Below are 21,101 nucleotides of genomic sequence, written 5' to 3' on the forward strand. Positions count from 1 at the left end.
TGTTTCAAGGGGAACCTGGCCATGGAGCAGGGCAGAGAGACCCTCTACTGTGACGAGAAGACATTTACCAGTGTATATCAAATGATGACCACACTGGGACGAGGAACGTTTGCCACAGTCAAACTGGCCTTCCATATGCCCACTCTCAGCTACGTGGCTGTGAAGATTCTTGCAAACGTGAAGGGGTACTCCACCCAGAACAACAACGAGGTTGATATAATGAGATCCCTCGTTCATCCGCATATAATCAAGTTCATTCAGGAGGTCCAGACAGAGGAGATGACGTATCTCATAATGGATTACGCCTCTAAGGGGGACCTGTTGCATCAGATTCGCAAACCGGGAGGCTTACGGGAGTGCGAGGCTCGAAAACTCTTTACTCAGATACTACAGGCAGTGAAGTACTGCCACGACAACTGGATCGTCCACAGGGACATTAAGGCAAATAACATCTTGATCGACGCCTCTGGGAATGCCAAGCTCTGTGATTTTGGCCTTGCGGTGAAAGTTGTCCCTGGCACAAAACTAAAGAATCCCTGCGGCACTCTGGCCTACTGTGCCCCCGAACTCTTCGGAGTGGAGCCTTATGATGGCTATGCCAGCGATGTTTGGACCTTAGGCGTACTCCTCTACTATATGGTGGCCAGGCACGTGCCGTTCCAAGCGCGCTCTTCTGCGGGCTTGAGGCGCCAAATTTTGGCGGCAAACTTCAGCGTTCCTCCTCATGTCCCACTTGATATTTTCAACGTAATTGTGGAAATCCTCATGATCAACCCCGACAGGAGGCCCACCATCAGCAAAATCCTGACGCGCCCCATGATCGTGGACAGCCAGGCACGGGCATCCATCCAGAGTCTCCCAGGCACCCCGAGCCCTAGCATTGTCGGCACCATGGCAGGCGTGGGGTACCAACCTGAAGGAGTGATTGAGTGTCTAGAAACCCAAAAATTTAATCAGGCGATGGCCACATATCTGAGTCTGCAACACCAGGCACCTGGGGGAGACTGCTGCCATCACCGGGTGAAAATCAAAAAACCCATGGAGCCAGGCCTTGTCCTCAACCTGGCCAATCTTCATACCTTTCCTGGGACTCTCAGGAGAGCTGCTGAGCCTACTCCCCCAACCGTCATCGTGCCATCTGAGCCCCAGGAGAAAGAAGATAAGAATTCCAGGCAGGGTGGCAGAAGGCATAGCATGCCTGCCACCCTGTGCTGCACGCCTAGGAGGATCCACCTTGCCCACCTATCCCACCTGTGCTCTCCTGTGGCTGATTCCATCATGAACAGCAGCCTGGAGACCAGCAAGAGTTTTTCGCAGTCAAACATCGGGTTGTGTGGCAGCCTGACAGCTAGTGCCCAGCCATCCTGCTCTCTGTACCACCCTCTTGGGGCAGACCACAATGAGGCTGCAAATGACGCAGAGAAACTCTGGAGCTCGCTGGGGATGGCTCTGCGTGTAACCCCCAAAGGCCCCTCCCTTGGGGACACACTACAGGAAGAGACCATCACAGAAGTGACCACCAGACAGGAAGAGGCCATCACCCATGGTCAGCCCCAGGATACCGGGCCACCTTCCTCCCGAAACCAGAGGCGTCACCGCTGGAAGAGGGTGAAAAAAACCATTGTAAATTGCCTCAGACACCTATGTTGCTGCCTGCCTCCTGCAGAGAGGAACCATGCCTCCCATGAGAACCAGGCTCCACAGTCAGGGGATCCTAGAGGCACCAACAGAACCAGGTGAGCGCCTTTCTCACTTCATCTGATTTGTCCTTTTCCTCCTGTCCTTTGTGATAAATGATGCCTGTGTCCACTCGTAGCACACTGTGAGCGTAACAACCTGTCACTTCAGAAAGACCAGGTGTCCCCTGAAGTGTGACCTCAGGCTTGTTGAGCAACAGAGGGACAGCAGAGATGCTGTGCCAAGCAGGGGGATGTGGTGGCAAGGTCAAAGGAGGCAAAGATTCCTTGGAGCACCAGTTGGGTACTTGGGCGCTGCAGGGCAGTGCACTGAGTCTTGTGTGTTTTTGAAGTCACTAAGAGTCTCCTTCCTGTGTCTTTCTCTTTGAAGCCCTGAAGAGGTCAAGCCCCAGCTCCGTGGCTTCTGAGCCATGGGTTGGGGATCGGTCTGGATGAGATTCGGACAGCCCCTCTGGGGATCCAGGCCAGATGCCCAGGACACCGGCTGGCCACAGGCCCCTCCTGCAGAGGAAGAGCTGTCCACCCCAGAGAACATCTATCTCTCCAGGTAAAATCCCAGGCAGGAAGGGTAGGCTTCCCACAGGGTCTAGCTCAGTGTGGAGGGCTGAGGTGCAAAGGTGCCCTAGGCTGTCTCGTGGAACAATAGCGCCTTGCCCTCTCCCCCTGCCTGTGGAAACATCAGAAGTGGCGCTCTGGGTAGTGACTGTCTTTGCCCCGTTTCTTGGCAGAGAACACAGTCTTCTCCATGGGGTGACTCTTCTCTCCCCCAAGGAGAGTATTCCTAGCCAGCCTGCCCTAAGCTGGGTTGCCAGGTTGAGAATGTGTCCTGCAAGCAGCCCTGTAGGACCGACTCCTCTAGAGGCCAGACTCCTGCAAGAACCTTTAGCAGGAATCCCCACAAGTCATCCCAGCAAGTTCCATTGCTTGAGTCCTCAGACCCAAAGCTTGGGAAAATCTGAGCTGGGGAGTGAATGACTCCAGGGCAGCAGAGTCCCCTCCTTCACCAATTCTGCCTTCCAGCTACTCACCTTCTGTCTCTGCTTGCTGCTTCTAGGCCACCATTTCCAAAATGACAACTGGCTCCTGCACTCACCACCATGTGCCACACCCTGAGGGACTGGTAGGTGTCAGATTAGAGTGAAACCCAAAAACTTAATGAGGGGTCAGCAACCTGCTGTGCCTCCTGCCTCCAGCCTGCCTGAGTCTGCCTGAGTCTGCACTGGGCAGTGACATTCTTTAAGATGGCTTCTGTTTTTCTCGTCCAAGCCACAGTCGCATTGGTAAAATCTCATCTCATGTTCTTTCTGCCTAGACCGTGTCAACCTGTAGACAGCATGAGACCCAGAAAAGACTGTGCGACTGGTGTGGTGGTCCATCTCTCCAGCTGTCTTCCTAATTAGAACCATCCTGGGTATCTTCTATATTCAAGAATGTGTCCCGAGCATTCAGCACAGGTCGTTGGGATGGCGGGTACCCCGGACTCCGGTGCCACTCGGTTCTCCTGCCCCCCCCCCCATTTTATGGCGATGTCTCCAGGCTCGGATCCCCCTGTTTCTCCTTGGAGGCGCTGATGTTTCCAGATACAGAAGTGTGGCTTATCTGAGCTCCTGCAGACTTTGCCCCACAGTGGTGAGTGGTCACTCCCACCCCACCCGCTGGGAGTATCCCCCCCCACACACACACCCTGGAAACTGAACCCACCCCACACTGTGAACTTAGAACTGTAGACAGCCTTTTTGACAATCCAGAGAATCAGCCTCATTCTGTCTAGCCCAGGCTGGTTTCTTAAGTCCCAGCATCCTCTAGCCTCAGTTTCTTGAGTTCTGGAATTACAAGTGGGTGTCACATATTCTTTTATTTTGGAGAATCTTTTTTGGTTTGTTTGTTGGTTTTGTTTTTCAAGACAGGGTTTCTCTGTAGCTTTGGAGTCTGTCCTGCTGTCCTGGAACTAGCTCTTTTACACCAGGCTGGCCCTCAAATCACATGCCTCCCGAGTGCTAGGATTAAAGGAAAAGTAAAGGAAAAAAAAAGGCAAGCGCAGCCACAGCCGCCTGGCTTTGCTTTGGAGAATCTTAACATCCTATGCAATATTTAAACTCGGATCTTTCTGCTTCTACCTCCCAAGTGCAGATACCGAGCCCAATTTCATACAGTGCTGGTGATCAAATCCAGGGCCCATTCATACTGTGTTTGTACTCAATGTCTGAGCCTCCTCCCCTACCTGCCTGCCTTAAACATTACTTAGCCATTAATGATGGGGATTAGGTTTAATCTCAGCACTCAGGAGACTGAGGCAGGAAAATGGTAGGCTTCGCAGCCAGCATGAGATAGGGAGTACCAAGCTAGCCTCACACACAGAGGGTTTGTCTCAAGAAACAGCAAGGAGCCGGGTGGAGCCGGGTCTTGATGGTGCAGCACTTGGGAGGCAAAGGGTGGTGGACCTCCGAGTTTCCCACCAGCCTGGTCTACAGAGTGAGTTCCAGGACAGCCAGGGCTACACAGAGAAACCCTGTCTCGAAAACCAAAAACTAAAAATGAAGCAAGCAAGCCAGGAATGGTGGCACATGTCTGTTTGCAGTATCTGGGAGGTGATGCAGGCTGATCAAGGAGTTCTAGGCCTCACACAAACCCCACACAACAGAAGTTAGTTAGTTGAAACAAAACTCAGGGCTCTAGCACTGAGCTGCACCCTAGCCTAGAAAAGCTGCTTCTAGCCCCCGCCTCCCGCTTTGCAAAGGATCTAGCCAGCCTCTGCCTTCTCCCTTTCTTTCCTCAGCCTCAGTGAGCGACGTGTGCCTCTCTCTGGCTCAAAGACTGTTAAGGGCAAACTGGATGGCAAGAGGTGCTGATTCTGGGTCCTTACCGGCAGCCCTTAGGCTGGAGAAGCCACCTTGCTGGCATTGTCAACAGAGGCAGGAGGAAGACTCACTTGCGCTCCGGCCCCCCATGGGAGCGTAAGGATCATTGAGGGTCTTCAAGAGTATCTTATCTCTCGGGTCCCCCTGCAGCCCATTCCCACAAGCCCGCCACCTCAGATCCCTGCCGGCCTGCGGCCTCGGTTCTCTGCCTTTGGAGGCAGCCCTTTGGTCACAGGGCCTGGGTCAGTCATAGCTCTGAGGTCACCCACTTCAGGGAAGAGGAAAGGAAGAGAAAGGTCACAGAGGCCTCAGACATTCAGGAGGCAGTCAACGGGCATGGGGCCATGGAGGTGGACACAGCCTGGAGTGGCCTAGAAATGAGGAAGAAGAAGAAAAAGAAGCATCAGGTGGGCAAGGTAGAGCTTCTGGAGGCTGAGACCCTAGAGTCCATGGCAGAGATGGCAGAGCCCATGGGACTGCCATTCCCATCTGCCAGCAGCAGCAAGAAGAGGAAGAGCAAGTCCACGGCAGCAGAGATGTTCCAACCAGACGAGGAGCTGAGACCCATGGAATCTGTGGTGGACACAGAGCCTCCTGATGGGACCATCCAGTCCCCCACCAAGAAGAGAAGGAGGCAGAAGCAGGCTGAAGGGATGCAAGCAGTGTTGCCATCGTGGCTGACTCAGCCACAGATCGCTGTGGAACCCCAGGAGGAAGCCATCCCACTGTCCCCACAAAGAAGAGGAGAAAAGAAAAGAGGCAGAATTTGGTGATGGAGCCAGATATGGGGCTCCCTGGAGTGACCACAGAGCCTGAACTTTCAAAACATGGGCTTCAGGCTGAGGCAGCTCCTTTGTCTCCCAAGAAGAACAAGAAGAAGGAAAAGGAAAAGTGGCTGGGCAAGACGCTGGCCTTGGGGGCATAGGTGGCAAAACCTGCACTTGTAGCTAACTTTGAGCCCCAGGTGGCTCCAGAACCCAGCAAGAAGAAAGAGAAAGGACAGAAGGTGATAGATTTCCCCCGCCTGAGATGACTGACCCAAGAGAATCGGAGAAACCTGAGGCTGGAGCAATTCAAGGATCACAAAGAAGGAGGAGGAGGAGGAAGAAAAGGAGGAGGAGGAGGAAGAGGAGGAGGAGGAATAATCAGGAAAGTGGGGTGTAAGGCACCATTCCCCACTGAGAGATGTCTCCTACAGGACAGGAGAAAAAGCAGAGGAGCCCTACTAACATTCTGGGGAAAGTGAGGAAAGAACAGAGCTGAGGTGGCCCAGGAATGCTGTCAGAAACCAGCTGCTGGTAGTTCCCTCAAGCAAACATGTCAGCACATCCAGCAGGAGCCTGGCCTGGAAAAGGCTTTATTGCAACACTGAAGCCTCAGTGGCAGCGGGTCACTGGGGTGCTTTGAGGAAGGGTTCATGGAGGACGTCAAAGAGCCTGCGAGCCTAAACACAGGGGAGAAGAGCTTGTCCTTAAAGGCTGTCTGAAAAAAAAAAAAACCTGCTCTATCTCTGAGCAACCCAATCTGAGAATACAGGAGTATCTTACTCCACTCTGGGGTGGGAAGAGCACCACAGAACCCCATGCTTCCCAGCCCATTGTCATGGGATCCTTTCCTGGCCTCAGCCACTGGACCAGGATGAACGACTCAAACTGAGGAGAACTTCTCAGGAGACTCTGGCCAGCCTGGGAGGCTGATCTGGCCTGACACTGTGATCCCCTCTGACTGATGTATTGCTTCCCTGCCTTCTACCCACTCCAACACGCAGCCACTGGTGAGTCTCTCTCTCTCTTTTCTGTATCTGTCTCTGTCTCTGTGTTTGTTTTTCTTGCACATGAAGAACTCTCAGGCAGGCCAGCTGCTCTGTCATATGTTAACCCCCAGGGAATCACCAAGCTCTGAGGATGGCCAGAAGCAGCCACAATAATGCAAATATAATATAAAAATTCCAATTGATTGTAATAGACATGGCAAATTCAAACAAACACACAAACAAGCAGACATAACACCTTGAGTGACCCACCCTAAAAATTACAGACCCACAGAAGTATGCTAAGGGAACACATTCTAGCTGCAACCATAGATGAGAATTGGCTCTCATTCCCGGACAGGTGTATTAAGTGTTAGGTGCACACTTCCATCTTGTTTTCTGACATGTGGTTGTGTCTACTTTGGTTTGTGGGAACAGTATGCTATGAACTGTTTGTCTTGAGAATTCACACAGAGTCTTGCCCTGTATCTCGGGCTGGACTGAAATGCAGTGTGTAGTCCAGGCTGGCTTTATAGTCCTGAAGATGCTGCTGCCTCAGCTCCTCCTTAGCAGCACTGAAGCACTGTCAGCATGGTGGTTTAGTCAAGGGCTCATAGAGCCCAGGCAGGCCACTCTGTAGCCAAAGATGACCTTGAGCAGGATCCTCATGTTCTTGTCTCTAACTGCCCACTGCAGGAATTCCTTCCTGCTTTGAGCCACTCTGCCCTGTAAACCTCCAGGCCAGGGTTGGCATGAGTGAATTCCAGGCTGAGTGGAACCTGTCTCCAAAAGAATATGGAGATTCTAAATATTCTATCAGATCTGGAGAGCAGGGCTGGCGAGATGAGTGGACAGGACTGTGTGACAACAGCACGTGCCAGCATCCTTGTGTCATCTTCACCTGGTGGGGAAAGGAGCAGGTGTGGGAGCTTGCTGGCCTCACATCAGGGAGACACCCTGTCTCAAAAATTAAGGTGTAAGTCCGGTGGTGGTGGAGCACCCCCTTTGCCTCAGGATGGGGAGATAGACGCAAGGCAGATCTCAGAGCCAGTTCCATGACAGCCAGATAAACACAGAGAAACCCTGTCTCAGACACCAAGCAAAAAGATTTAAGGAATTTAAGCATTTGATGAATATTCCTGGTTTACACGTGTGCTCAAAGGGTGAGGACACACAGATAGACAGTCACACACACACACACACACATACACAAACTTATGGTCATGCATATATCATACACAAACACATACCTGCCTTTTGTAGAGTTCTTCAACCCTGTCCTTGTCTGTTCCTCTTCACTCTCTGTACCTTGTACTCATGGTCTTGTTTTTTCTTTGCGAAAGCATATGACTCTCAAACCCCACAGGGGCATATCTACTGGTTCCTTCTAATGAAGAATCCTATCTTTTTCTCTCCTCTTGTTTTGACTCCGGTTTACTGTATGTAGTCCCGGCTGCCAAGGACTGTCGATCTTCCTGCCCCCAGCCAACTGAGTGTAGGCGGTCTATACAAGGTATGTAACTTGTCTTAGTGGGTTTGGGGAGTTTTACTTTTTAAATCATCTATGTAGGAGTGGATATCTTTGATCTTTTAATCTTTCTGCTTCCACCTACCAAATGTGGGGATTACAGGAATTCCACGCCAAGCCTGGTTTGTTTGGTTGTAGAAACCAAACCCAGGTTTCTGCATGGTGGGCAAGAGCTACCGCAACTGAGTCACACCTGGAGCTCAGGCAGGCTAGCCTCAGACTCTCTGTAGCTGAGAAATACCTCCTGATGGAACTGCAGATCTTACCCATTGACCCTGATTTTTTTCTTGCTTTCTTTCTCTCTTTTTTTCTTCTAGTCTTTCTAGATGACCTATTTTTCCGACTGAGAGTCTTTTGAAGTTGCACACACAAGGGGTGTAGCTGGACGCCATTCTTCTTCTGAAGCTAGTGAGCTGAGTTCCGGTTGGGAGGGAGGGACAGGAGGCTGTCCCAGTCCCATGTCATTTCAGAGTCCTCAGACTCTACGCTGTGTATCCAGGCAGCGTTGAAGGTGTGTTCTGACCAGAAGCCCTCACGTCGGCCACGTCTAACTCCCTATGCACCTCCGTGCGACCACATGGAAGTCACCAGCCCTAACCAGCCCATGTCCCGACCTCAGGCTGATGAAACTAGGAAGATGGAGCCTCACCCCCACTGCTTGAAGGTTTAGTCACCTCACCCCATGGGGCAATCTCCTATCCCTCGCATTTAGACAGTTCTAGGGGGGTTGTGGATTTGTCTTAAAACTAGATGCTAGAGCTAGGGTGAAGGTGTATGCCTATAATCCCAGGACTCTGGAGGCTTAGACTTGAGACTAGCCACAAATTCAAGGCCAGCCTGGCCTCCATGAGGAACAGTAGTCTAGGCTTTGGTGGCTCTCTCTGTAAAACACAGAAAGTGAACAACAGGACTAATGCTCAGTGTGCCTAGCATACACACTGGCTCTGGCCCTGGCTTCTTTAGCATAGAATAAAACCAGCCAGAGTATGCCACGAATCCCAGTATTGGGGGGCAGACACAAGAGGATCAGGGAGTCAAGGCCATCTTCCAACACAGAAAGTTGGAGGCCAGTCTAGAAGGAATGACACTCTATTTTAAAAACAAACAGCACCTACCCCCAAATCTTAATGCCCAATCTGAGAAAACAGTGACATAGCAGCCCTTTCTAACCACATATTCTTTGTGAATCAAAAGATCTTTCTGATAGAGAGAAGAAAATCAGGCATCCAGATGTTCAGGGCTATTTCCTGTGACTCACATCTGGAATTGGCCTGAGCCAATTGAGTTCATCCTTGTGCACAGCACTGAGGAGCTGTTCGGTAAGTACTCCCTGCTGGCCCTGTGGGAGGCCCTGACAGGAAGGTTTGGAGAGCATGGAGACCCCCACCTGTGCCAATAAGAAAGGCTGGAAGGTTCTGGCCCCGCCACCCATCAGAAACTCTGATGTTGTGCTGCCCCCTTGTGGCACTTCTGTACCAGTTCCGCGTTAGTGCTCCTGGTTTGCTGGGGTCCCTGCTTCAATTCCTACCACAAACTGGGGTGACTAGGTGTGCTCGGAGGTGGGGTGGGAGGAGGCTTCCACTGCTCTGTACCCATCTGACGTGATTTTATCCTTCTTTACTTCATTCCATTTCTACAGTATCCTAATAAAAGACAAAATAGCTTTCATAGATGTTCTGCCCAGGGGATGTCCCTGAAGAAACTTCGTAAACCACATTGCTGGTTCTTCCTGGCCCTGCTGTCCATAATGAGAAATGATTGGCACTAAGCAAGAGTGTGAAATCGACCCCCTGGGCAAGATTCAGAAGCACAAGAAGCCTGACAGTGACTGTCTGTCTGTACAGGGTCTATTTACCTTGTTTGGTATGAGTTCATGTGCAGAATCCAAGGAAAAGGACAGGCAGGCTTGCTGAAGCTGGCCACCCAGGCACCTGGAGATGGAGACAGGTGAATCTCCATTTTTGTCTTGTTGTTGTGTTTTTTTTTTCTTTTGGAGACGGTTTTTCTGTTTGGCCCTTTCTCTGTAGACCAGGCTGGCCTTGAACTCACAGAAATCTGCCCACTTCTGACTCCTGAATGCCAAGATTGTAGGTGTGTGCCACCTTTTGAGGTAGATGCATCTCGACCTCACTGGCCTTGAGAAAGCCTGTGTTAAAACACAAGGTGTCCAGCACCCGTGAATTGACATTTGACACTGGACACCTGTGCTACACACACATACCTCAAGCTTGCAAGTGTGTGTGTCTACAGACACCGCTGCACACGTACACAGTGTGAACATATAGTGTGTGAGTGAATCTGCACACACTTAAGTCAAAATCGTGTAAGGAAGCACAAGGTCAGTCTGGGTTGCTGTGGATCTTTAGTCCCAGCACTCAGGAGACAGAGGCAGGCAGATCTCTGTGACGTCAGCTTGATCTACAACTGCAGAACTTGCTGTCCCAGGAATCCTGGGCTACCCACAGAAGCCGGTCTATAAAAAAAAAACAATAAAACAAGGTGGAGGGAAAAGAGGAAGCAGCACAAAGTTAGTTGAAGAATCAGGTAGAAGATCTGACCTCCTCTGGAGGAGCATCCTGCCTGTCAGACCTAGGAGAATGAGACAGGATGCTGCTGCTGAGAACACTGGGTGGTCCTCTCTGGATGCAGAGCCAGCAAGCCAAGCCCTGGGGAATCTTATTACTGCTGAGTAGAATTCAGTTGGTGGGCTGACAAGGTGATCCCAGCTTTGTTAGCACTGTGGGTCACCTGGATGTCTCACCTCTCTGCAGCATGGGACTAGGCGCCTCTCAGAAGCCAAGGCAGAGGGCCCTGCACTAGGGAGAAAAGAAGGCCACCTTGATCAAGTCTACTGGTGCTAACCCCTGCTTCTTCCCCAATCATTACAATATATGTTTTCTATGTTGGAAATAAAATGTTATTGTTAAATGAGCCTTTGGTTGCTTCCAGACAGGGCCTTTTCTGTTACTCATCTTTGGTTGATGTGGTACTATATAGCCCATGCTGGCTTGAAATTTAAGGCAATCTGCCTCAGTTTCCTGAGTGGCTGAGATTATATATGGACCTCATCACTCCGTTTATGTTCCTATTTTTGTTTTGGTTTAGTTTGATTTTGTGTGCCTGTTTGTGTGTGTGTGTGCCTGTGTGTGTGTGTGTGTGTGTTGTTGTTGTTGTTTTTCAAGATAGACTTTCTATAACAGCCTTGACTTTTTAGAACAGACTGTCCTCGAACTCACAGAGATCTGCCTGCCTCTGCCTCCTGAGTGCCAGGATTAAGTCTTGTGTCACCACCAGCCAGTCTCTGATCCTGCTTTCGTTTTTTTTTTTTTTTTAAATAGGGTCTCATGTATTTTAGGTTGGTATTAAACTTGCTCTGTAGCAGAGGTCATCTTGAAGTCCCAAGCCAGTGCTTCTACAGTTTGTTCTCTCATTGATGAGGGATAGGGAATGCAAAGGAATGAGCAAAGGGAAAGTTCCCGAGTGGGAAGGTAGCCTAGAGGAAGGCTAATGCCGAGCTATGTCTTGCTGAGCTTTTTATGGGCTCCCCGACCGGAACTAGACAGTGAAGTCGGTTACTTCTTCCTAAGATTGGTTATTTTCTGGACATAAATGTGGGCTGAACCAATGAGGGCCAATCGCTGTTTGTAGATCCCTTTGGCTCTGTCATGGGATGATCAGGCACCATTTGCCCAGTCAGGAAAGAAGCGAGTCATAAGCTGTGGTGCTCATCCCTGTGCATTCTTGTTTGTTTGTTTTGCCAGCCATTAATTAGACCATGTTCTCTTGGTCATGTGATCAACATGTTTGCCATAGACCCTTGTTCTCACTGTTCATCAGGAGCTGACTCCTAAGCCAATACTTTATCTCTACTGATTTACCTCTTAGACATATTATCCTGATTGGGACAAATTTATCCACAAGCCCCAGAAGAAAGAAGTTAAATGGTCATGTTAATGTCAGAGAATAACCAATGAGAGGCAATGCAAGCTTTAATACCATTCTTCAGGTCTCTGCCTACTTCTGTGACCCCAGACGTCGAAGCACAGACCTTTAATCCCAGCACTCAGGAGTCAGAGGTGTGTAATCCAAGAGTCAAAGACGTGTGGCACGGGAAGACTGGGAGCACTCTGCTACATAGCAAGTTCAGTACCAATCTAAAATACACGAGACCCTGTACCAAAACTGTAAAAAATAAAAACAGGCTCATTTGAAGTAGGGAATGATAGCAAATCTATAATCCCAGCTGAGGCAGACTGTCTCAAATTTAAGACCAGCATGGGCTTCGTAGTAGCAGGCCAGCCAAAGAGATGCTACAGAAAAGACTCCGTCTCAAAGCACACTGGTGTAGCACAAATTCTAACTGGTCTTAATAATAAAAACCCAAAGTCAAATATTAGGGGGTGAAAACTGAAAGATCAGAGAAACAGAGCAGCCAGCCACTAGAGAGACCTTTACCTCTACCGAATCCTCAGACCAAATGGGCAATCCTGTCCTCAGACTGCATCCTCAGATTGCAATGAGCTCCTGTCTCCTCCAGCCTTATATTCCTCTCTCTGCCCAGCCATATCCCTTTCTGTCTCTACATCCCTAGTGCTGGGATTAAAAGCGGGAGTCCCCAAGTACTGGGATTAAAAGTGTGAGTCACCACCGCCTGGCCTCTAGTAGCTTAGCTCTGCACTCTGGCAGGCTTTGTTATAACACAAACAAAATGTCACTACACACTGACCTCTCTGTGTCCAGATCACAGTCCTATTGGTGCTTGAATACAAAGCACAGACCCTGATTTGAGGTCACCAACTAAACAACAGAACAGGGACAGGATAACAGGGAGGCCTGATGGCTCACAAATATAGTACTAGCACTTAGAAGGCAAGACCAGCACCCATTTTGAATTTTTTTTAATTGGGGTTTTTTTTTTTAAGACAGTTTCCTGGCTGTCCTGGAACTCACTCTGTAGACCACGTTGATCTCAAACTCAGAGATCTACCTGCCTCTGCCTCCTGAATTCTAGGATTGAAGGTATGTGCCACCACTGCCTAGCTCCATTTTGAAGTTTTAAAATGAACATATTTGGGGGAGGGCCATGCTCGTGAAGGTCAGAGGACAACCTGTGCAAGTTTGTTCTCTCTTCCATCATGGAGGCTCTGGGGATCGACTGGGTCATTTGGCAATAGGTGTCTTTACCCGCTGAATTCTCTCTGCCCACATTATGTTTTATGTTTAATAATAATGTGATTTTCACTAAAAAAAATACATAAAGGGGCTAGAGAGATGGTGCAATGGTTAACAGTATGTACTGCTTTTGCAGAGGGCCAGAGTTCAGTTCCCAGCACCCACATCAGGCAGTTCACAATTACCTGTAACTCCAGCTTCAAGAGGGTCCTCCACATCTGGCATCGGTGGGGATGGACAATCACATAAACCTATATATATATAATATACACACGAAGTGAAGCAAAAAAATTTTAACATATATATGTGATATATATACATGCATCTCTTATTTTTTTCCCAACTTTCTGTGATCATACCCCAAATGTGCTGTCTAAATGGGATGAAGAATAGTCATTTTGAGACAGAATCTCTGTCATAGCCAAGGCCAACCTAGAGCTCACTATGTAGACTAGGCTGGGCAAGAACTCAGTCTTTCTGCTTTGTGCAGCTAGGAGACAGTCCATCTGATGACATAGCCCCAGGGGTGACATAAGACTGAGTGTGCCATGAACATGCACAGTGTGATGTTCTGTCAGTTCCAGTGAGTTGCTGAATCTAGTTTCTGACAATCTCATCACAGACATATTATTCTTTGTAGAGGACACCATGTAGTCCTGGCTTGCCCAGAACTCATCATGTAGACCAGGCAATTCTCACAGAGATCCTCCTGACCTCCTGTGAAAGGTGCATGTCACTGGGCGGTGGCAGTGCATGCCTTTAATTCCAGCACTTGGGAGGCAGAGACTGGTGGATCTCTGTGAGTTTGAGGGCCAGCCTGGTCTACAGAGCAAGTTCTAGGACAAGCTCCAAAGCTACAGAGAAACCTTATCTGGAAAAATATAAACAACAAAACCAAAAAAAAAAAAAAAAAAAAAAACCTGCAGTACAATTCAGTTGTTGGAGTGCTGCTTGCTTAGCATGAAGGAAGTCTTGGGTTTTGATCCTCAGAACCTGGTGAAATGGACATAGTAGTACATTTTAATAGTGCTTCAGAGGGAGAAGCAGGAAGATCAGAAGTTCCCAGTCATCTGGACTATAGAGACCAACACACTATGCTCAGTGCTCACATGGGCTATAAGACACCCTACTAAAGAAAAAGGAAGAAGGGAAGGGAGGAAGGAAAAGAAAGAAAAGGGCTGGAGGAATGACTGTGTGGTTAAGAGCGTTGACTGTTTTTCCAGGTCCTGAGTTCAGTTCCTGACAACCACATGATGGCTCACAGCCATCTTCTGTGGGGGTTTCTTCTGCTCCTTTAGCCAATAGCCTTTAAGATACCAGCCCACTTGGGCGTGGTCTCTTTTGGTTTAAAAAGCATGGTAGCCCTGCTTTTGCTCTCTTGCTTCTGGCTCCCGCTTCTGGCTGCTAGACTCTGTTCCTGGTCGCTCAGAGGGCTGTTGTCTAAGACAATGATTTGTAAGTTTTCCCCCTTAAATAAATAACCCTTTTATTAATCATAATTCTAAACTGGTGTGGAATTGTTTTGTGACTTACGTCTTCAGCCATCCGTGATGAAATCTGGTGCTCTCTCCTGGCAGAACACTGTATATATAATAAATCTTTTTAAAAAAAGTCAGTGGGGTAGTGGTGGCACAGGCCTTTAATCCCAGCACTTGGGAGGCAGAGGCAAGCGGATCTCTGTGAGTTTGAGGCCAGCCTGGTCTACAAGAGCTAGTTCCAGGACAAGCTCCAAAGCTACAGAGAGGGCTGGAGAGATGGCTCAGAGGTTAAGAGCATTGCCTCCTCTTCCAAAGGTCCTGAGTTCAATTCCCAGCAACCACATGGTGGCTCACAACCACCTGTAATGGGGTCTGGTACCCTCTTCTGGCCTGCAGGAATACACACAAACAGAATATTGTATACATAATAAATAAATAAATAAATAAATATTTTTTAAAAAGCTACAGAGAAACCCTGTCTTGAAAAACAGAAACAGGGCTAGAGAGATGGCTCAGAGGTTAAGAGCATTGCCTGCTCTTCCAAAGGTCCTGAGTTCAATTCCCAGCAACCACATGGTGGCTCACAACCATCTGTAATGGGGTCTGGTGCCCTCTTCTTGCGTGCAGGCATACACACAGAATATTGTATACATAATAAATAAATTAATTTAAAAAAGAAAAACAGAAACAAAAAAAGTCCTTAAAAAAAGTTGTGTGTAGGCTGCTGGAGAGATGTCTTGGTTAAAAACATGGGCTGCTCTTCCAAAAGAACTGGGTTCTTGGCCAGCAGCCACACAGGTGGTACACAAACACACATGCAGGTAAAACATTCATTCACAATAGAATAAGATCAAATAGGGCTGGAGAGATGGCTCAGAGGTTAAGAGCATTGCCTCCTCTTCCAAAGGTCCTGAGTTCAATTCCCAGCAACCACATGGTGGGCTCACAACTCTGGTGCCCTCTTCTGGCCTGCGGTCATACACACGGACAGAATAATGTATACATAATAAATATTTTTTAAAAAAGAATAAGATCAAATAAATATAACAAAAATTTAAGAAATAGAAACAACAAAAAAGATTGTTTTCAAAAGAAAAAAGAAAAGCAAAAAGCGTTAGGGGTATAGCTGGAAGACCGAGCAATCCTTTGGCACACTGGAGGCCCTAAGTCCTATCCCCAGTACAAACAGAAGTAGAAAACAAATAAATAGTAGATAAGTGGAGAGCTGTGGGGTGGCATGCATCTTTAATCCCAGCTTTCTGAAGGCAGAAGCAAGTGGATCCATGGGAGTTTTGAGGCCAGCCTGCTCTACATAACAAGTTCCAGGACAGTCAGGGCTCCATAAAGGGAGACGTTGTCAAACAAAACAAGAAAACAAACACAAAAGGTTGCTGGATGGAAAATCAAATACATTCCTCCACAAACAAAGAAAATAGTTACAGTGTTTCTTAAAGAGCATAATGGGTTGGGGCTGGGGAATAGCTCAGTGGTAGAGCTCAAAGTGTTCACACGGCCCTGGCTTTGATCTACAGCACTGCAAGAAAAAAAAGTAGAAAGAAAACCGACTGGACATTGACAGGTATGGCACTCTCTACACAACCCACCTGAGCACTGGCACCTCCATTTCTCTGTGCGTGTGTGAGTGTGCGCATGTGTCTGTGTGCAGGTGCACATGTGTGTACAGGTACCCATAAAGACCAGAAGAGAGAGTGAGGTCCTTTGTAACTGGAGTTACAGATGGATGTGAACAGTAAATGTGGAAACTTGTAAACAAACTCGGGTTCTTTGGAAGCACAGCAAGTGTCTGTTGATCCATTTCTCTAGTTGCTCTGGTTTTGTTTTTTGAAACAGTCTCACTAGAGCTTTGGTCTCCATTATGAGGTTAAGCTGGCTGATCAGCAAGGCCCAGAGGTCTCCCTTTCCATGGCTCCTCAGCATTGGGATTAGCATGAGTCACCACACCCAGCTTTTTATCTGGGTCCTAGAACTGGGCCTCAGGTCCTCATGTCTGAATGGCAGACACTTCACTGTCAGGGCTAGCTACTCAACCCCTCCTCCCTCCTTTGTGAGACAAGGCCTCACTTTGTAGCCCTGACTGGCCTTTAACATGTGTTTCTTCTGTCTTTGTCTTCCAAGAGCTAGGCTATCACTTCTTACAGGTCTTCCTGTTTCTCCATGCAGTCCTTCAGTCATGTATGCATTTGCCCATTAACTCACTCAGCAAAGCTTTATAAACACTGCAAGCTAACTGAAAATATGAAGGCAAATGAAACAGGGGAGCAGTTCTCAACCTGCTGGTTGTGACCCCTTAGAGGGTCACATGTCAGATATCCTGCATAAAAGATATTTACATTATGATTCATAAGGGTAGCAAACTTAGTTATGAAGTCGCAACGTAATAACTTTATGGTTGGGGTCACCACAAATGAGGACCATATTATAGGGTCACAGCATCAGGAAGGGTGAGACCACTGAAATACAGGTTCATCTCACCACCTTCTATCAGGAATGGCAGGGTTTAATGATCACTGATGAATATATAATTACTAACAGCTGTATACATGCTCCGAGTTAATAAATGCTTCTCTGAGAACACATAACCAGTTTTCCAGACAGCTCAGAGGGTACAGAGAGCTGATAACCAACATACCTTTCACAGATTGGGGTGACTTGTGTGTGGAAGGGCTCTAGGAAAGTATCCCTGAAGAAGAAACAATGGACATTAATTTGGAAGCATAAATAGGCAAAATGAGAGCGAGAAAGCATTTCAGGGGCACTAGAGGAAGTATGGGAGACCTGAAGACTTAGATGAGGCCATGGAATTAGTGTCAACATAAACACACAGGTCTCAAACTCAAAGAGGGTAAGAGGTAGTCTGTTCTGGTTCCAATTTATATTGACTATGACCCAGGAACCTGGACTTAGGTTACCCCAAATTCCACTGTCCCAAGGTGGAAGCATGGCGTTTTTATGGCAACAGAACCAAGTTACAAATCAAGGCATTTTCTTTTTTAATGCATTTTATTTCACTTTTTGAGACAAGGTATTACTACCCAGTCTTGGCTGGCCTAGAATTTGCTATATGTGGGGGCAAGCCCTGATAATCCAAGTCTGGGCAGGTCACCCAAAGGAAGCTCTTTACTTCCCACCATTATCACCTGGGACTCTGGCCATCGATGAATTTAAATGGAGTCTGGAGTCTCAATAGTTTACCCTGAGACAATGCCTGGCTGCAGGAGGAGCCACAGGCTGAGACTGCCTGCCCGCACCCAAGAGCAGACCAGTCAAAGAGCTGTAGAGGCACCTGCCAGCGCACCTCAACAGGACACCCCTAGACAGATGCCAGCCAATCAGACCCTAAACCTAGGGACCCCTCACCTCTCCTCTACTACTATAAAAAACCCTATTCTTTTTTAAAAAATATATGTATACAATATTCTCTCTGCGTGTATGCCTGAAGGCCAGAAGAGGGCACCAGGCCTCATTACAAATGGTTGTGAGCCACCATGTGGTTGCTGGGAATTGAACTCAGGACCTTTGGAAGAGCAGGCAATGTTCTTAATCCCTAAAAACCCTATTCTAATTGAACTCGAGGGTCTCCGGATATTCCAATACGTTGGACATGCGGAGAGACCGAGTTTGCAAACTTGATTAAAATAAAGGCTTTTTGGTTTTACATATGGGACTCGGTTTCCTTTGTTGGCTTTTGTGGGGACCCCATGGATTTGGGCATAACACTATATAAACAACAAGGAGGACCTCAAACTCACAGGGACTTATTGCCCTCTACATCCAGAGTGCTAAGATTAAAGATGTGCATAATCACGTCCTATCCTTCAAGGCATTTTAAAAATACATTGGTAGCCACTGGAGAGAGGGTTCAGTGGTTAAGAGTACTTCTTGTACTTGCAGAGGACCTGGGTTTGATTTCCAGAACCTACATGGTAGCTTATAATCATTCATAACTCCAGTTCCAGGGGCTCTGATGCCTTCTTTTGATTTCTGTGTGCATCAGACATGCATGTGGTACATATATACATACATATATGTATGTATATATATATATATATGCAGGCAAAACACAAATAAATCTTAATAAGTAAAATAAAAATACATTGTTTTTGAACATCAGAAATATGTGTTAGCCAGGTAAGGAAATCTCAGCTGCAGGCCTCAGATGCTTCTGATAGCATTTTCAGCTCTTTGATGGGTGGAAAACCGGGTTTTGTTAACACAGTCCACAAGTTTAATACATTCTACCTGTAGCTGGGATGGTAGGTTCATCACAGAGGTGGGGACAGAATGGCTCTTTGGGGGGGGCTAAAGATGGCCCAAAATAAATCGTAATTAGCTTCTGAACTTTAACATTCCAATTGCTTCAGTCACTGATGTTTTAATTAGCTTTTGTGGACACTGCTCCTTTTCAAGGATTCTCCTTCACAGAAGGCAGAGGGCAAGGGGCAGAGCGGCATGGCACAAAATGCCAGGTTTGAATGTGTTCATCACTAAGGCACAGCAGTTACCAGATACGCATTTTGGAAAAATTTCTCTAGCTACCATAAGAAGAATGGATTCATGTGGGCAGAGCGGCTGGGGTCTTCGCTGCTCAGGGCTCAAGGAACCAGTCAAAACCAGCAGGCAGAAAGACTGTAAGAGCAAAAGGGGACCCATGACTCTGCGGGAAAGAACTCAGAGACTGAGCATCACCACACATAGGCTCCATCCAGCCTGTGTCCCATCGCAGGGAGGAGGAAGAGAACACAGGCTGCAAACCCTAAGTAAGAAGCCATCTCCAATTGACAACTGCTTGCAAAGGAAAACTTAGTTTTCCCAAAGGGAGTCTCACTGGGTATATTAACCACACTTAAGTGTGGGCCCTACGCCCAGCAGTAGATGACCAACACAAAACTAACTCAATGATATTTTTGTAGACTTTTTTTGTATCACATTGCTTTGTTTGGGCAGGTTTTTTGCTTTATTTTGTTTTTTTTTGTTGTTGTTGTTTTGTTTGTCTTAATGGTCTTTTGCTTGTATATTATGGTTTCCAATTTTGTGTTTTTGTGGGTTTTGTGTGTTTCTTGAGCTTTTTCTTTTTTATTCTGGTGTGTCTGTTTTGTTTGCTTGTTTGTTTTCTTTTTTCTTTTCTTTTCTTTTTTTTTCCAACACAGGGTTTCTGTGTAGCCTTGGCTGTCCTGGTACTGCCATTCTCTGTAGAGCAGGCTGGCCTTGAACTCACAGAGATTCGCCTACCTCTGCCTCCCAAGTCCACCGCTACCAGCCTATTTGTTTTCTAAAGAGAAGGAAAGGGCATGAAGTTGGGTGGGTGGGGAGGATCTGGGAAGAGCTGTGGGAAAGGAAACCATTATCAGAATATATTGCATAAAAATTTATTTTATATTTTAAAAATATATCTTAAAGATTAGAGAAGTGGGGCAAGGGGACTATTTGGAAGATAATTGCAATTATTCCCTACATAAATATGGCAGACTAAGGTGGTGGTAATGAAATTGTACTATATATGTGTGCATGTGTGTATATATATACATACATATATACACATAAATACACATATATACATGACATATATCAGCTATTTCATACATATGTATACATATGGTATATGTGTCAGCTATAAAGACAGGTTTTTTTTTTTTTAATTCAGGGTTTCATTTTTTAAAACTGGCTGGCCTGATATTCTTTTTAGCGAATATACTTCCAAGTTGACTTGATGACCAAGGAACTCACAGAGTACCTGCTGCCTCTGCATGTCCTACTTCGTCTGGCCAAGCAGCTGAATTCTAAAAATGCTTAAAGTCCGCAGGTTTGAAAAGAAATGGGGTATGGAAGGGGAGGTCTGGAAGCAGTTAAGGAATAACGCCTATGTTCCTGGCTTGTGTATTGGCGTCCTTCAAACTTCAAACTGTTGTCTATGCAGGGCGCGTGCAATCCTCGCAGGAGGCTGCGAGTTCAAGGGCAGTCTGGGATAGAGTGAGATTTTGCGTGTGCTCCATCCAGCAGCCTCACACCTGTCTGCTAATGAGTTGCAGGTGCGCTCTCTCTGCAGAGCAGGGAAAGGCAACCTGACGGTGCGGTGACCCCCACCCATGTGGAGCCCTTCAACTCGGCTCAACAGAGCTCCAGCCACACTGCGTCTAACCACACCCCACAAAGCTGAGAGGTCCAAGTGGACAAGTGATGTCTTGGCTCCTTGTTCTTGTTGGGCTCAATTCAGTTACCTCCAGCCCTCTCGCCCGTTGGGGCAGTTCCTCATCTCCAGCAAGACGTGCCCTTGCTCCTTGGAATAGACCTGGCCTTGCACTACTACTTTCCCGGTGTGGTCAATAGGATTCTCGATGACCATCCCTTCCCACAATTCCGCGGTCCTTCTTGGGTACCTGCCCTCCGCTCACTCCGGATCTCGCGAGAGTACGATAGTGCCCGTTGCAGCCCAGAATCGCCTTCCCGGGCATCAGAACAGCATCCTCCCTGGCTTTCCCCCAATCCTGACACTCGCGCTCCACTCTCGGATTGGCTGAGGGAGCTGGTCAGTTTTTTTCCCAGCCAGAAAGCAGTTCCACAACTTGTCCTTCTCTGGACCCGCCTTTGGAGACTGCGGAT

At 47.7% G+C, this 21,101-nt stretch overlaps 1 pseudogene; it reads left to right on the plus strand.

Annotated features, from left to right (window-relative positions):
- Positions 1-3,160: 3,160 nt before the first annotated feature.
- On the plus strand, positions 3,161-20,295 carry LOC119822700 (annotated as a pseudogene).
- Positions 20,296-21,101: the final 806 nt, after the last annotated feature.

This window comes from Arvicola amphibius, chromosome 9 (assembly GCF_903992535.2).
Source record: "Arvicola amphibius chromosome 9, mArvAmp1.2, whole genome shotgun sequence".
Taxonomy (NCBI): Eukaryota; Metazoa; Chordata; class Mammalia; order Rodentia; family Cricetidae; genus Arvicola; species Arvicola amphibius.